Source organism: Schistocerca serialis, chromosome 9 (genome assembly GCF_023864345.2).
Source record: "Schistocerca serialis cubense isolate TAMUIC-IGC-003099 chromosome 9, iqSchSeri2.2, whole genome shotgun sequence".
In the NCBI taxonomy this organism is placed as follows: domain Eukaryota; kingdom Metazoa; phylum Arthropoda; class Insecta; order Orthoptera; family Acrididae; genus Schistocerca; species Schistocerca serialis.
In genome coordinates this window covers 108,674,439-108,691,261 of record NC_064646.1, presented here as the reverse complement: position 1 = coordinate 108,691,261, position 16,823 = coordinate 108,674,439, and the positions used below count along the sequence as shown (strand labels likewise).

General features: G+C 42.0%; 1 protein-coding gene across 1 annotated transcript in view; it reads left to right on the top strand.

Moving 5' to 3' along the window:
- The first annotated feature begins 7,423 nt into the window (after positions 1-7,423).
- LOC126419403 (protein sidekick-2-like) overlaps positions 7,424-16,823 on the top strand; it is a 942,205-nt gene continuing 932,805 nt past the window's right edge. Inside the window, exon 1 of the mRNA XM_050086592.1 lies at positions 7,424-7,436. The gene's annotated coding sequence lies outside the window, so the exon portion shown is untranslated. The remainder of the gene's footprint in view (positions 7,437-16,823) is intronic.

Here is a 16,823-nt window from a genome sequence, read left to right as displayed (position 1 = left end):
GCCAAGATCTAACAACCTTTCATTAAATGATTCCAAAATAAAGGTTAGACACGAAAAACATCAAAACTCGCCCTCTTATTTTGATCACTGTTTAATGTTGTAGTTTGTCCTCAAAGATTTCGGTACTAGTTAATGTGAAAAATCAGTAGAACTCAGAATTAGTCATCATGAAAATAACTTACCTCTCGACATAACATGAACCAGCACAACTTCATGGGAACAAAAAAATGGCTCTGAGCACTATGGGACTTAACATCTATGGTCATCAGTCCCCTAGAACTTAGAACTACTTAAACCTAACTAACCTAAGGACAGCACACAACACACAGTCATCACGAGGCAGAGAAAATCCCTGGTCCCGCCCGGAATAGAACCCGGGAACCCGGGCGTGGAAGCGAGAACGCTATTCATGGGAACATAACTAGTTACATCTGGGCAGGAAATGACATCAGGGTGACTGAAAAGAATGCCCACAGCAAACAGTATACCTTTGACTCGTGTTTTCTGTTATCACTCTTAGCGATTATAATTACCAAAATTACAGCTACTAAGTCATTAATTTGTCGGAACTAGGGATACCCATTCAAGATGATCCATTGTCACTAAAGTGAGTCATAAATTTTCAGGCTGGGAATTACTTATTCCTTTGCCATCCATACGTGTGTGGCTATACAATCGTCACTTAGCATACGTGTAGCCACATTCATCATCATCATCATCTGCATCAAGAATTTGGCCTTTTGGTCCGTTACCTCTCCTTCAAAATTGGTGAAGCTATTATTAATCTGCCTAAAGACCTTTTGCCTCTTGCTTTATAGTGTTTTGTGGCTTTAGTGATTCTTGCATCTGGCATAAGGTCATACGTTCTTTCCATATTACTGAAATTATTTTATTATGTCAGTCATATTTTACATATTCAATTCACCTCGGTTGACATCTTTCTCTTTTTACCCATCAAAGTGTATCCAGGCATGTGTGTAAGGAAGTTTATTTCATATGCTTCTAGTCTCTTTTCATCTTTTCTTCATAACAGTCCAGTATTCACACACATAGAGCAGAGCTTGTATAGCCATGACAGCAGAGTATATCTGTGGACTTCCTCTGCCAATGGTCCGCGTAAAGTTCCAAAGAAATAAACAGGTCTAACTTATTTCGTATTTCATTGCTTGCTCGGTATGTAATAATGCACCCTAATTATTTAAATGTATTAACTTGCTCTATGATCTGCTTGTCAATTTCAGTCTTAATTCGCATGGGCTGGCGTGTTAAAAATACCTTTGATTTTGTCTTTGTAATGGAGATGTTCTGATTGTATTCTCTGGCAATTTTACTTAAATTAAAGACAGCTTCTTGTGAGTCATTTTCATTCTGATTAACAATTGTTTGGGTCAGCAGAAACTAGATTATTACATCAATATCGTCCTTTTTAAAATACTTTATTGTCTATAGCCAGGTTTTGATTACATCATCAATACACATGACACCTATTTGGAAAGCAAGGAGCGATCGGTTGCGAAATGGAAAGCGCACTGAGAATCAAAACTGTTTTATTTGCAGTAATTAGCTACACCTTCAAGCTACCTCTCTACGTAGTCGCTGGCAGCGTTGTTCCAGTCTTCCAATTCCGACGTCGTAGAAGGCAGCCGCCTGCGCTTTCCTACAATTTTCTTCGATAGACTGCAGCTCGTTGTCCGTTCCAGAACGTTGTCTTCATAGCCAGCTATTCTTTTGAGCAGAGATGAAAATATATGGGAGTAAAGTCTAGGCTCTGTGGTGGGTGAACATATACTTCCCATCGAAAACGCTGTAGGAGCGTCATAGGGTCCCCGCAGTGTGCGGCCGAGAAATGTCATGAAGAGGGAACTGCATGACAGTTGCGTTATGTGGGGTTGCTTGATATCAGGCAATATCTCTCGGTAGGCACCCATACTTGATGGGAGGCACTATTTTCTAGAAACCTTTAGGCGCTCACAATACGCTCAGGACTTAGAATAACGACGTGACGCTATCGACGGGTATACTACACACACTGCCCAACACATCTCTGCAAAGCTTCGTCGGATTTTCACCGTGGTTTTCATCTCGCGATCTATCGCTCCTTACTTTCCGAATAGCCTTCATATATTAAAAGGATTGGGTATGGGAGAGATACTTGCCTAACTCCTTAGTTTAATTCAGCCATATTACGCCTCCATCATGCAATTCCGATCTGTATTTTATTGTTGATATAAAAATCCTGTACAGCTCTTACAAGATGGAATAGGATCCCTCTGTTTCTTAAAATTTGCCACAGTTTATTTCAGTTTACTTTATCAAATGACTTTTTGTATTCAATGAAGGCAAGAAACGTCGGAAAACTGGATTCACAGTGTTTTATGTTAGTTGTGTCGTGATGGAGACATATTCTGAGAATGATGTGCCTTTTCGAGAACGCCGGCCGGAGTGGCCGTGCGGTTCTAGGCGCTACAGTCTGGAACCGAGCGACCGCTCCGGTCGCAGGTTCGAATCGTGCCTCGGTCATAGATGTGTGTGATGTTCTTAGGTTAGTTAGGTTTAATTAGTTTTAAGTTCTAGGCGACTGATGACCTCAGAAGTTGAGTCGCATAGTGCTCAGAGCCATTTGAACCTTTTTGAACCTTATCGAGAACCGTCTTGGGCAACAGACAATACAGTTTCAGCGACAGGCGATGGTCGTTTTGTTAAGATTCTAGCACACAGTTAACAAAGTGAATTAAGAAGGCTAATACCTCTGTAGTTCTGACATTCATATCCAATTCCTTTCTTATAAACTGGGCATATCTGGGCCCTATTCCGTCTTTAGGTGTATAACCACTTTGCCACATTGTGTTCACATTAATTTCACAATATGTATCCATATCTTATTCTGGCACACGTTACTTCCCGGTCACCTAATTCTGTGAAATTAGTAATCAAGATATTTTAAAATGTCATTTCATTACTTCGGAAAAACCTTGTATCTTTTTTAAATAATTATCCAAAATTCATCGTCGATCGGCCATCCACTTTCGACCAAATCAGCCCACTATCGATTTTATTTCAATAGTTATGCACTATCGCTAAATTTTGTAACATGTAAATAGTAAAGAAGAAAAACAAATACAGATGGGAAAAATATAGATATATGTTACAGAATCTAGGTACAATTTCACATTTTTCCTAATGAAATGTACTACCTAAGAACATACGATTCTGTTCAGAATGTTTAATACTACATGGGTGTTAATGAACTAAACAGTCTAATATTGTAATCAAATTCTTTGCGTTGCTAGAGACATGTCCATTAGCAATAGACGCCACAAATTCCCACCACAAGCGCAGACCAGGTTTATCTATGGCCAACACAACACACAGGGTGTTGGCCGGGCGCCTAATAATAGCTGTCGTCAGGCGGTGGAAACTTTTAGCGGTGGCAAGTGGTAATTTCGTTGATGGCTTTGATCACGTAATCGCGGCACTAGCAAAGAGCTTTCATTAATTTAAAACGCTCTTTCGTGCACAGGAAAACGTCGTTGTTATTAATAAAATTAGCGAATGTTGACACAGTCAAGAATAGTTTTGTCAAGGATAATGACTTCTATTTCTCGCAACGTTACTCCCAAAAAGACCCAATTGGTGCTAAACCTGACCAGCAGTATGTAGCAGAGTACGCAGTATGGCCACCTTCAGAGTATGTGGTATCGCCTCCACGACCTCAAGCAGGAACGTCGTGACAGCAGGCGCATTGTAAAAATTTACTCTGTTGCGTCGTTAGTTGTCAACAGTCAATCACTGTTCGGAAACAAAAATAGGACATATAGATATACACTATAAGACAAAAAAAGACGTACCAGAAGGTGCCTGGAGTCACCTTGGACAGCGGTGGTGTATCAATCTGACTGTCGCACGCCATACCGTCCAACAACCAGGAGTGGTGGTAGGGGATGCCATTTATTTTCGTAGCAGGACCCTTCGGTTGTCATCCGCGACATCCTTACAGCACAGCGGTACGTCGACGATACGACGTCTGCTCAAAAATTCCAGAACTTTGGCCAAAAAAATTTTGCTGCATTTACCTTTTAGTTATTGTGCATGGTCTTCTTCGAAATGCTGTACTCCACAATTGATGTACCTCTCACAACACCTTTTCCGCTTCCGGAACCAGTCTCGGTACGCTTCTTGCTGGATCGCGCGAAGTGCCGTCTGTGGATTTTCTTTTCCCTCGTCTATAGTTGCAAGTCTTCGTCCTTTCGCCCGGATTTTCGATTTTAAAAATAAAAAGAAGTCCACAGGGGCCAGACCTGTAGAGTACGGAGGATGAGGCGGCACCGCGATTTAGTTTTTTGTGCGAGTCACACACCATCGGGGATAAATGTGCGGGTGCGTTATGCTGATGCAAGGACCATGAATTGTCTCGCGATATTTCAGGCCGTTTCCTACTCACATTTTCTCGCAGTCGCCGCAACACGTAACGATAGTACCACCGATTAAGAGTTTGTAACTGTGGCACGAATTCATGATGAGCTAATCCTTCAAGGTGAAAGAAAACTATCAGAGTGGCTTTGACATTTGACCTGACCTTTGCCAACCCATTCTGAAGATTGAACCGTGGTCTCAACATCGTAACCCACCCCTCATCTTCAGTTATGATTCTCTTAAGGCACTTATCGTCCTCGTTTGCGCGATCCAAGAGCTATTCACAGATTTCGAAGCGAAGGTCTTTCTGGCCAGCATTCCGTGACATGGTCCAACTGAAATATTACATTCTTCAGCAATGTTTGGACAGTCAGTCTTTGATTGCACGCACAGTTTCGTGGGTGTTCCTCACATGAGCGTCGTCGGTAGACGTCGAAGGGCCTCCTGAACTCTGGGCATTTTTAAGCCACGTTAGCCATTCGTAACATCGAGTACGGTTGAGAATTAAAGTGCCGATGCATCAAGAGCTATAGCTGTGGTTGTATGTGTGGTCTGGCCTCGCCATCTCGCCGCCCGCCAACCGCCGCATCGATACTAGCAGGTTGAAACTTTTAGTACTGTATTCGTATGGATCAGAGAGTGAACTGTGTTTGTTTGGTGCAATAATAATCTAAATTTTACCAGAACTTTTCCATCATTTAATTATCCTCATAACTACCCTAGACAGGGTCCTTTCCAAACGTTGTGCAATCCGAGTGTCCCGAAATGAAAATTAAAATTTGTGTTAATAATAATTATTTGCAGAACTAGCTATATTAGAATGGTGTTTAAAGAAATGTTTCGTTAATGAACCAGTAAATGAATAACGAAGATGTAACGAAGTTGAAAGATAACTTTAGTATTGATATATTAATGAAGTTTATTATTTCGAGACAGGTTTAAAGGCATTTAAATGATCAGTAAATACGATGAAAAGAGTAGTAACTTATATGCTGGAAATCTTGAATGCATAATAAATTCAGTAATCATTTTTTTAGATACAGCTATCTTAACAGTTTCGGTGTCCCCCCTCATTCATTTGAATTATGAAGTGTTCTAAATTGGTTTGACCAGCAAAAGTTAAAGTCAATATAAAAGTCAAAATTTATCAGTGTTTTATCTTTATCAAAATTGACATTTTGTGTGTGGCACGAAAGTGCAATTTCTAGGGTAACCTATGCCCGATTTTAATCAGATTAATAGACAGTATAAAGTTTAGTAGTATACATTATAGTGTAGTGCTATGTATTCATGGTTTTCCATATCAGTACAGAACGTGAAACTATCAGTTCAATAGATTTTCTGATTCTAAAATTCTACTATATTATGCAGTGTTACAACTTGTTGTTTTGCATGAATATATACCAACTTGTACAGGGAAGAAACTTAGGTAATGCCTAAGTAGGTTGGGGACCGTATTATTATCAAATTGGTAGCATCTTCTGGGTTGCTTTTGATCCATCCTGACGTGTAATTGCATTTCGTACTTACTTGACGGATCATTGTTATTACAGATTGGAAGTAAGTCTGATTTGCCACCATTCAGGTGCACGCGGTCGATATCTATACGAAAATCCTTTCTCACAAGGTGAATCCCGCTCACTTACCATAGCACAGGCTTTAAAGAGTGCTGTGTAACAGCGGAGGTTAAAATTTCAGCAAAATAATGTACGCTGGCACACCGTGAGATATTCTACTGTTTGTCTTCATGCTTGCCAAACCATTACACTCAGAAAGTTATATATTAGCGCCCAACCAAAAAACAGAAGCACCCCGAAGACGCGGTCGGCTGACAATGTGGCTTCGTGCCCGGCCCTACCATCGACGGAAATCTAAGAGGCGAGAGTTCCAGTTCTTGTGACAAGTGCAACTGTCACCATAGTGCATTAGTGTTGTTAGTGTTTAGTGTTGTTAGCAAGCCTGGCAGGCGTTGAGTGACAATTGTGAAGAAAACGGAGGTGCCATGCACTCATTTGAGACAGCGTTATCAGCAGCATAAAGAGTTTGAAAGAGACGCATTGTAGGTCTCCATTTGGACGGATGATCGACTCATTCAGTTTCCTACAGAATACATGTTGGATCCTCTCGGAAGTCAAAACGCACCCAATGCCAGTGGCCAGGACGTCGCCGATGACTTTCAACAGCTGCTGGACAGCTTTCCCCAGGAGAGGGTACAACGGCTTCATGGCAACATTCCCAAGCTAATCAGTGCATATACTCGGGTTGGAGGTATGCAACGTCAAACTAATAAGAGAGCTCATACTGCCAAGTTCTTTGTAACTTGACTCTGTACTGCAATCGCTGAAATAACATCACATACACTCTCAGGCAATGAAGTTTCATTTTTCTTCCTCCTCTCCTTATCGGTGCTTAGCTATTTCTGTCAGGAAGCATATATGCGATGTACGAGGGTTGACTGAAAGGTAATGCCTCCAACTTCGCGTCTCTTCAACAGTTGGCAGCACTGGTATGCGGCAGGTACTGGTTTGTTCCGTATAGCCTCTTCTCTACAGCTCCAGTTGGCGGGAAGCCTTACCGCTGAAAGGTTGTGTTGTTACAGTGTAAAGTATGGAACCCTGCGCAGACGATCAGTCAATGCGATTTAAGCAACGTGCAGCCATTGAACTCCTGACAGCAGAAGGTGTCACCCCAAAGGAGATTCATTAGAGAATGAAAGCAGTTTATGGTGGTTGTGTTGATGTGAGTATTATGCGTGTTCATTCTCGTAACGCCAGTGGAGTTTCTGGCAAATTTCAAGTCTCTATGCTTTCATTTCAGGAGTCAGCATCCGGGGTACCCATCGTGCACAGATCTTCCGGTAGCCAAGCACAGCAATAATGTGACCCACACGTTCTTGTGAAATGCCGATTGTGCTTGTATCTCTGAGTGATACGACCGTCTTCCTGAATCAATCTGTCAACATTTTGCTTGTGAAACTCGGAGGTTTCTGTCACAGGACATACAACTCTTTGTATGTAACGCAGGTAAGATGTTCCCGCCTCAAAATCTTTTAACTTACTAGCCCAACGACGCACAGTACTCACGTCAACACAATCACCATAAACTACTTTATTCTCTGATGAATCTCCTTTGGGGTGACACCTTGTGCTGTCAAGAATTCAATGACTGCACGTTGCTTAAATCGCACTGACCGACCGTCTGCGCTGGGTTCCATACTTTACATGTAGCAACACAACCGTTCAATGCTAAGGCTTCCCACCAAATGGAGCTGTAGAGAAGAGGCTATACGGAACAAGCCAGTGCCTGCCGCATACCAATGCTGCCAGCTGCTGAAGAGTTACGAAGGTGGAGGCATTACTTTTCAGTCAACCCTCGTATATTCATGAGTATGAAGAATGAAAAGAATCAACTCAGGAGAAACGAATGTTTACTAAACGTACAAAAAATATATACTTAATGAGAAATGCGACATCTACGTGCTCAAAACTGTAAAATGTAAGAAATGATGGAGAAATATTTTGTATTGTAGCTGTTCATCGACCAGAAAGTAATAGTAACAGGAAAGATGAAGACAGGATATCGCTCATGTACGTATTTGCACATAGTTTCGTACATAACGTTATGCTTCAGTTTGACGATAAGTAAAAGATGTGAAAAAGAGTTTGTCGTTATGTATGACTTAAGAGCAAATCCTTTTGTTGTGTTCGGAAATAATGAGCGGTCATCAGCGACGATGAATGTTTGAGACAGGCAACGACTTGTAGGCAGATCACAGGAAGTTCTTATTCGCGGCCTGGTCAGACACAAATTTTCTTCAGTGATGACGAATTCATGACAGGCCAAGTAAAGGATTTCTGAATTTTATTCATGTCATTACATTGTCCTCGATTTCATCCACAGTGACTTCACTGAATTTAATGCAAAGCGGCATCAACCACGAGACACGCAACGTTCATAAATTGGCAGTTGGTACAACTGCTGAATGGCAGCCGGTAGTTTGGAAAAGACATAGACATCACTCTGACGCGTGTGGCGTATACTTTATTAAACTCCTCTGTCGCTGGCAGCGGTGGAGATATTTCGTTAGTAATGACCTACGGGCGGAAAGGGTCGGATACTGTTACTGAAAGTAAATCAGAAGCTCGCTAAGTTACCAGGAATGCAGACTAGCCGTTTACGTAGCAGTTCAACGGTTTTGTTTGGAACGGAATCAAAGAGTGCTTCATCACAGATTTAATCCTTGTCGGAGACCTGACAAGCGAAAGCTCGAAATCGAAGCCAAACCGAGCGGTAAGAGAGCAACGTGAGAAGTAGTCACTGAAATGGAAAGCAAAATTTAGTTGACCGAGTTACTAAAAATTAGTAAGTCATAAAAGAATCAAAAGCAACCAGCTAATAGCTCAGTGATCATACTGGCCCCGAAACTTCTCGAAATACTAAACTCGGTCTTCTGAAATAGTTTGACTGCGAAAGATCGTAATGACGTTTTTATTATAGTAATGGCAGAGATAAGTGATCGTGGTCTAGAAAACTCAGTGAAAATCGTTCAGCAGTGGAAAGGCATCTGGACCAGATGGGTTACCTGCGACATCCTACAGAGAATACGAAAAAGAACTTACACCCCTTCTAGAAGTATTTTGTCGTAGGTCTCTGTACCGACGGAGGATTCCAAGTGATTGAAAAAGAAAAGCGAAGGCCATTTTTGTTCTCTAGAAATGTCACCGAACAGGTGCATGTGAATTTGAACCTATACAGATTACATCAGTGTGTTATACAATTGTGTACCGTATGTTCACGTGTGATGAACCATTTCCAGAAGAAAAATTTCCTCCACTAAATTTACAGATAGCGGGACGCATGTTTATGCCGTCGTCCCTGACTTGGAGGAAAGCATTCATTACAGGTTTCGGTTAGTGACCATACTGCGGTCTTTCGGAATACCAAATCAGCTATGTGATTGGATCAGAAGTATTTAGCCGATAGAGCTCAGCGTCGTATTCTGAGTGGGCGAAATCGCCAAATGTAGAAGTAATTTTGGACGTAAAAAGTTCTGGTAACGTTTTCCGAGAACAGCGATCTTGTACGCTATATAAAATTAGTGAGAAACAGTTTATATCGCAAAGGTGGATATGTCTACTGACTGTCCTGGACATTGTCAACTTCAACTGGTGATGTTCTTCTGACGATGACCTAAGACTAGGCTGTAACCGGTCATTTTAAATAAAATTGCGATCTAGACTGTTTTTCACTAATATTATGTAACTTGGAGGTACCTCAACAGAGAGTTCTAGGGCAGTTACTGTTGACCTTTTAGGTCAGTGAGATACTGGCTAAAGTTGGAAACTTCGAGAGGTTGTTCGAAGATTATTCTGTTGTTTATAGCATAACTGGAACGTCGAAAACTGTAGAAAGTTGCAGGACGACTTGTAGAAGATCAACACTGGTTGAGTGTACTGTCAGTTGACTTGCAAAGTAAACACACTATTTGATCAAACGTTTCCAGACACCATCATATAATGAGGAATTGGCCAATGGATGTCACGAACGGCAGACCCGACAGTTTAAAAGAAGGCTGGGAGCATTACGCTGTCAGCAAAGAAGCAGAGGGGATCATTTTTTGTTTGAAAGTGCTGCTTGAACGAAACAGTTCGGATGTTTTCCTTTCATCTTGGAACGCTCAGACAGTTGACAGATATTTCGTCTCCTTCTCGTATGAGTACAGCCAAGTTTCATCTAGATGCTGATTTTGTACTTCCTCGATCGAATTATTTGAGCATTACCTTTCACAATCAAATTGTCCGAAATCCATGGGGAACCGGTCATTTTACCATGGGTTTTTATTAGTTCGCTTTGTTTTCTGTCTGTTTGTTTTGTATACATTTTACAATGATTTTAAAGTAATTTCCCGATGAGCTGGACACTTGAACCTTTCAAAATAACTCAGAACTGGGTGACAATGCAGTATTGACTTGCCTTTTGTCTAGTTTGTGGCGGTGGCTACTTTGTTTATCACAGTCATTTTCCGATGAGCTAGAGACTTAACTTTCAGCATAGCTCACAACTGGACGCCAATACAGTGTGAAAGCAATTTTTTGTGGGGTGTGGGGTGGAAAGTGTGTATCATGGCCAGTTTTCCCTTTTCCCTCTTCCAGTCGCGAATGGTTTCCGGGAAGAACGGTTGCTAGTAAGCGACCATGTGAGTTCGAATCTCTCAAATTTTTACATTCACTGTCTTTTCGCAAGATAGACAAAGGAGAGATCAACATGTCGGTTGACTCAGCTGAAGAGAAACTGAAATAAACCTGAAATTTACCTCATGTCTCTGTTGGAACCTCACAAAAAACTTTGAAATGATTTGAAAAATTTAACACACACATGAATAAAAATCAGAAATAATTCTTTGAATAAAAAAAATCAATTCAAATATTTTACGCTTTTAAATCGGACTAAGAAGTATGACATAATGTACCCTAATCCCATATAGATAGTCATGAAAATTTGTTTCACAAGCTGCGACACGGTCGCGAATCGAACAGTGAGCCGAATATAGAATAAATTTCCTGTACTTCACGTCTAGGGTCACAAATTTTTCTCATCAGACTACCGGTTTCGGTCTGTAATGACCATTTCCAATTCTGTTTTATAAAAACATGTCCTAATACACTGGAGCCATAGTAGCATCGTCGAATTTTAATCAGCACCAGCATCGTCCAATATATACACTCCTGGAAATTGAAATAAGAACACCGTGAATTCATTGTCCCACGAAGGGGAAACTTTATTGACACATTCCTGGGGTCAGATACATCACATGATCACACTGACAGAACCACAGGCACATAGACACAGGCAACAGAGCATGCACAATGTCGGCACTAGTACAGTATATATCCACCTTTCGCAGCAATGCAGGCTGCTATTCTCCCATGGAGACGATCGTAGAGATGCTGGATGTAGTCCTGTGGAACGGCTTGCCATGCCATTTCCACCTGGCGCCTCAGTTGGACCAGCGTTCGTGCTGGACGCGCAGACCGCGTGAGACGACGCTTCATCCAGTCCCAAACATGCTCAATGGGGGACAGATCCGGAGATCTTGCTGGCCAGGGTAGTTGACTTACACCTTCTAGAGCACGTTGGGTGGCACGGGATACATGCGGACGTGCATTGTCCTGTTGGAACAGCAAGTTACCTTGCCGGTCTAGGAATGGTAGAACGATGGGTTCGATGACGGTTTGGATGTACCGTGCACTATTCAGTGTACCCTCGACGATCACCAGTGGTGTACGGCCAGTGTAGGAGATCGCTCCCCACACCATGATGCCGGGTGTTGGCCCTGTGTGCCTCGGTCGTATGCAGTCCTGATTGTGGCGCTCACCTGCACGGCGCCAAACACGCATACGACCATCATTGGCACCAAGGCAGAAGCGACTCTCATCGCTGAAGACGACACGTCTCCATTCGTCCCTCCATTCACGCCTGTCGCGACACCACTGGAGGCGGGCTGCACGATGTTGGGGCGTGAGCGGAAGACGGCCTAACGGTGTGCGGGACCGTAGCCCAGCTTCATGGAGACGATTGCGAATGGTCCTCGTCGATACCCCAGGAGCAACAGTGTCCCTAATTTGCTGGGAAGTGGCGGTGCGGTCCCCTACGGCACTGCGTAGGATCCTACGGTCTTGGCGTGCATCCGTGCGTCGCTGAGGTCCGGTCCCAGGTCGACGGGCACGTGCACCTTCCGCCGACTACTGGCGACAACATCGATGTACTGTGGAGACCTCACGCCCCACGTGTTGAGCAATTCGGCGGTACGTCCACCCGGCCTCCCGCATGCCCACTATACGCCCTCGCTCAAAGTCCATCAACTGCACATACGGTTCACGTCCACGCTGTCGCGGCATGCTACCAGTGTTAAAGACTGCGATGGAGCTCCGTATGCCACGGCAAACTGGCTGACACTGACGGCGGCGGTGCACAAATGCTGCGCAGCTAGCGCCATTCGACGGCCAACACCGCGGTTCCTGGTGTGTCCGCTGTGCCGTGCGTGTGATCATTGCTTGTACAGCCCTCTCGCAGTGTCCGGAGCAAGTATGGTGGGTCTGACACACCGGTGTCAATGTGTTCTTTTTTCCATTTCCAGGAGTGGATATAAATGTCAGAATATGCAAGAGTCGTGCATAAGCAAGAGTTTCATAAAACAGACCTGAAGGAGGTCATTATAGACCGAAACCGGTAGTCTGATGGCAAAAAATTTGTGACCATAGACGTAGTGTAAAGGAAATTAATAAAATTTGTGATTGTAAATTTATGATAGTTATGAAAATTCTTGTGGCGCATTATGCGTGAAGACTTCATCTTCTTACTATGGCCTGCTGAATGCGACCCACGTTTTTCATTATAAATATTGGATGTATTTGAAATTCAAAGTCACGAATTTTCAGGACTAACTGTATGGGGTTGGAAATCTGTTGGAGGTTGGGGAAATTATTCTATACTTTTTAGCCCCTTTTAGAAAGGAAATATATTAAGATTGATTTTTATTTAAGTGATTATTCGCAGGTTAAATTTCATCCAGAATTGAGTGTACTCTGATATGGCAGAGGTTGCCACTACTTCAGAATAAGCGAAGTGTCGAGTCTCTTCAATTACGCTAAAACACAGCAGCACCGATGATCTACTGAAGAGAAAGCGATTTTGGGAAACCTTTGCGAAATTCACCGCTTCTGGAAAAGCTATCAGGATGAACTTCTCCAAAGCAATTCCGAACAGACTATTCTAGAGGTAACTGACTACGAAAGTTAAACTGAGCTCTTCGCAGTATTGTTGTTGACTTGGGCTTTTATGAAGATCATCCAGTGAACACACTAATCGGCCTGATAATGAGCTGCCATAGTTTAAACAATAACAAACGACAAATGATAAAACTGTAATAACGTCGCATGTCAACAGTACCATGTAGTAGCTGCTTGCGAAACCTTGAAAGGCGATCGTCGTATATTCGGCTTTTTTCGACTGTGCGAATAACACACAAGTATGTTATACAGAGCAGTGCTGCCCTTAAAGTCTTACGGTCGTAATCGTGGGCGCGGCTTCAATTCCTGGAACATATTTGTGGGGCGCACCGCGCGCCTAATAGACGTCATTCGGGCGGGCCACTTACGTCACAGTCTTGCCCAACCTCCCCCCCTCCCACCCCTTTTACATCGATTTTCTCATAAGACGCGCACCCGCCGCCGCCGCACGGCACACATCCGCAACGCACGTCTTATACGCTGGCCATGAAAGCCCTTTCTCAGAACGAATTTCATGACTGCTTTTCAACCCTGTCTACCGAATGCTGTCCAACCAACCGTTGCATGCCCTGACCACTATATCAAATTATAACGGTGGAGGGAATGAAATTCAGGAATCAAAAGGTTATCTACAATTTAATCCGAAAGTAGACTTCAGTCACAAGAGCCAATGAACCTGAAATAATAGACAAGGGAATGAGACAGTTTGTACCTTATCCCTTTAGTATTCAATCTATTCACTGAGCAAGAAGTGAAGGAAACCTAAGTGAAATTTGCAAACAGAAGGTAATAGAATGATAAAGGTTTGTGAGTTAAATGTGATGCTGTTTGTAGTGGATCCTAAACACTTCTTTCTTCTATGTTGTTTAGTGACTTACAGCCCTACTACACCATCACATTGTTTACATTTCGCCAGATCCTTTATAAAAAAAGATTCATCGATAATCAATAGCTGATTATGAAATTATAACACTATTCCCCCTCCTCCCCTCAATTTTACTAACAATGATGTATTAAATGCAGAATTTTTCATTGCTGCCAAATCATCGAAGGGATAGTTGTGTCAAAAAAGTAAAGATATCAGTCACTGGATGCTGGCCCCTGTTTTGACTGGACCAGAGGTGGGAATCTGGGAATCTTCCCACACGTCGGTCAGGAGATCTGTAGATGGCATAATATATCCCCGAAACTGGTTGCTCAATAAAATAACAACTCGAAATTTAGACGGCTGAAAGGTATTTTGATTCAACATTCCGCAAATTCTGAGAAGTGCAGCCTACAGGAAACCGCGAATTAAGATTTACGTCATATTATAATGTGCCTCAGAACACTACTGATGCATAGCTTTCATCTTGCTGCATTTCTTCATCTTCAAGCTTCCACCTGACATTACTTTTAGTACTTAGCGCTTCGTTGGCGAATATACAAGTATACCAATCATACTTGTGTCGACATACTTCAGCAAAAATAACTGAAATTCATTTACTTGCATAAAACTAGTAGCGAGGTAACTTGACAAGGCATAAATAAATATATAATTTCTTAAAAGAAATTATATCTGCCTATAAATAGTATTATACTTTTAATTCATCAATATTAGTAAAATTGGGGATGGGGGAGGGGTATTATAATGTAATTTCATAATCAGTTATTGACTATCGAAGCATCTTCTTTGATACAGAACCTGACGAAATGTAAACAATGTGACGGTGTAGATTGGCTGTAAGTCACTAAACAACCAAGCAGACGATTATTAACAGGTGCTGAAATCCAGCAGTGTTACTAACATGTACAATACACCCCAGACAGAATCGCTGTAAGCAAAAATTTTCCAACTATTTTGCGAAGTACTTACAGTTTCCCATAACTGAAATAATGAGAGTGAGGCAACGTGACGACTATGACTTTAAAATTTAATGTATAGCGTCCTTTTTTCATTTAAACGCAAAAAGTACCGGTACATATCAGTGTAATCAGGAAAGACTATAGAATTTACTAAAGCAATAAAAAATTTCTACTTGTCCACCATTAAAAATTACCAGAGTGACTATGACTATGACTATTCTACACTGATAATACGTTTTCTCTGCTGACGATTGAAAAGTTATTTCGCGATTTATATAAAATAAAAACTGTGGTTAAATGTGAAAGTGCAGTTTAACACGCGACTTTCAAACTTTATACTTTGGGAACAAAATTATGTGGCAATGGCTGGAGTATAGAGAATAAAACGCGAACTGGCAACAGAGTGAAACGCATTTTCAAATGAGAAGTATGTGAACATCGAATAAAATAAGTGTTAGAAAATAGTTTTTGACGTTACTTGTCTTGAGTGAAGTGGTGCACGATAAGTTTTGAAGCTTTGTTGTTGCGCAAGAATGCCTAAGACCAGATGGGTGGAAAGCGTACTGAATCAAGTGGGGGGAAAATAAGATTAAATTCTACAGCTTGACATAACGAGGGGACCGGTTGGTCATATCAAGAGACATTAAGAAATAGCAAACTTTGTGAATGAGGCAAGTCTCTGTGTTTCTGGGCAGGCGGATGCACGAATACTTCGAAATGCTGTATTTGAGCGGAGATGAAGAGACAAGCAGAGGATACTGTACCGATAAGAAATTCAGCAAATCAGACTTCTACATCAACATGGATCCTCTGCAAATCACATTTAATTGGCTGGCAGAGGGTTCATCAAACCACCTCCACAATTTTCTGTTATTACAATCTCGTATAGCGCGCAGAATCAACGAACAACCCTATCTTCCGTGCGGACTCTGATTTCGCTTATTTTATCATGGTGATCGTTTCTCCCTATATAGGTCAGCGTCAATAAAATATTTTCGCATTCGGAGGAGAAAGTTGGTGACTGGAATTTCGCGAGAAGATTCCGCCGCAACGAAAAACGACTTTGTTTTAATGACGTCCATCCCAAATCCTGTATCATCTCAGTGACACTCTCTGCCCTGTTTCGTGGTAATACAAAACGTGCTGCCCTTCTCTGAACTTTGTCGATGTACTTCGTCAATACTGTCTGGTAAGAATACCACACCGCGCAGCAGTACTCTATAAGAGATAAGAGGATGGACAAGCGTAGTGTAGGCAGTGTGATTAGCAAATCTATTTTTTTTAATTTTTTTTTTGTCATCAATCTTTTGACTGGTGTGATACGGTCCGCCACGAATTCCTCTCATGTGCTAAACTCTTCATCTCAGAGTAGCACCTGCAACCTACGTTCTCAATTAGTTGCTGAATGTATTCCAAACTGTCTTCTTCTATAGTTTTTGCCCCCTACAGTTCCCTCTACTACCATGGAAGTCATTGAAGTCACTCCCTCATGTCTTTCCTCTCCGACTCTGCGCAGAACCTCCTCATTCCTCACCTTATCAGTCCACCTAATGTTCAACATTCGCCTGTAGCACCACATCTCAAATCCTTAGTCTCTCTTCTGTTCCGGTTCTCCCACAGTCCATGTTTCACTACCAGACGTACGAGGTGCGGCTAGAAAAAAACCGGACTTATGCTGGAAAAAACATTTATTTACAATTATTTACAATTTCATGTTATCTCCTTCAATGTACTCTCCTCCTCGGTCTCTACACCGCTCCATACGAATTTTCCACT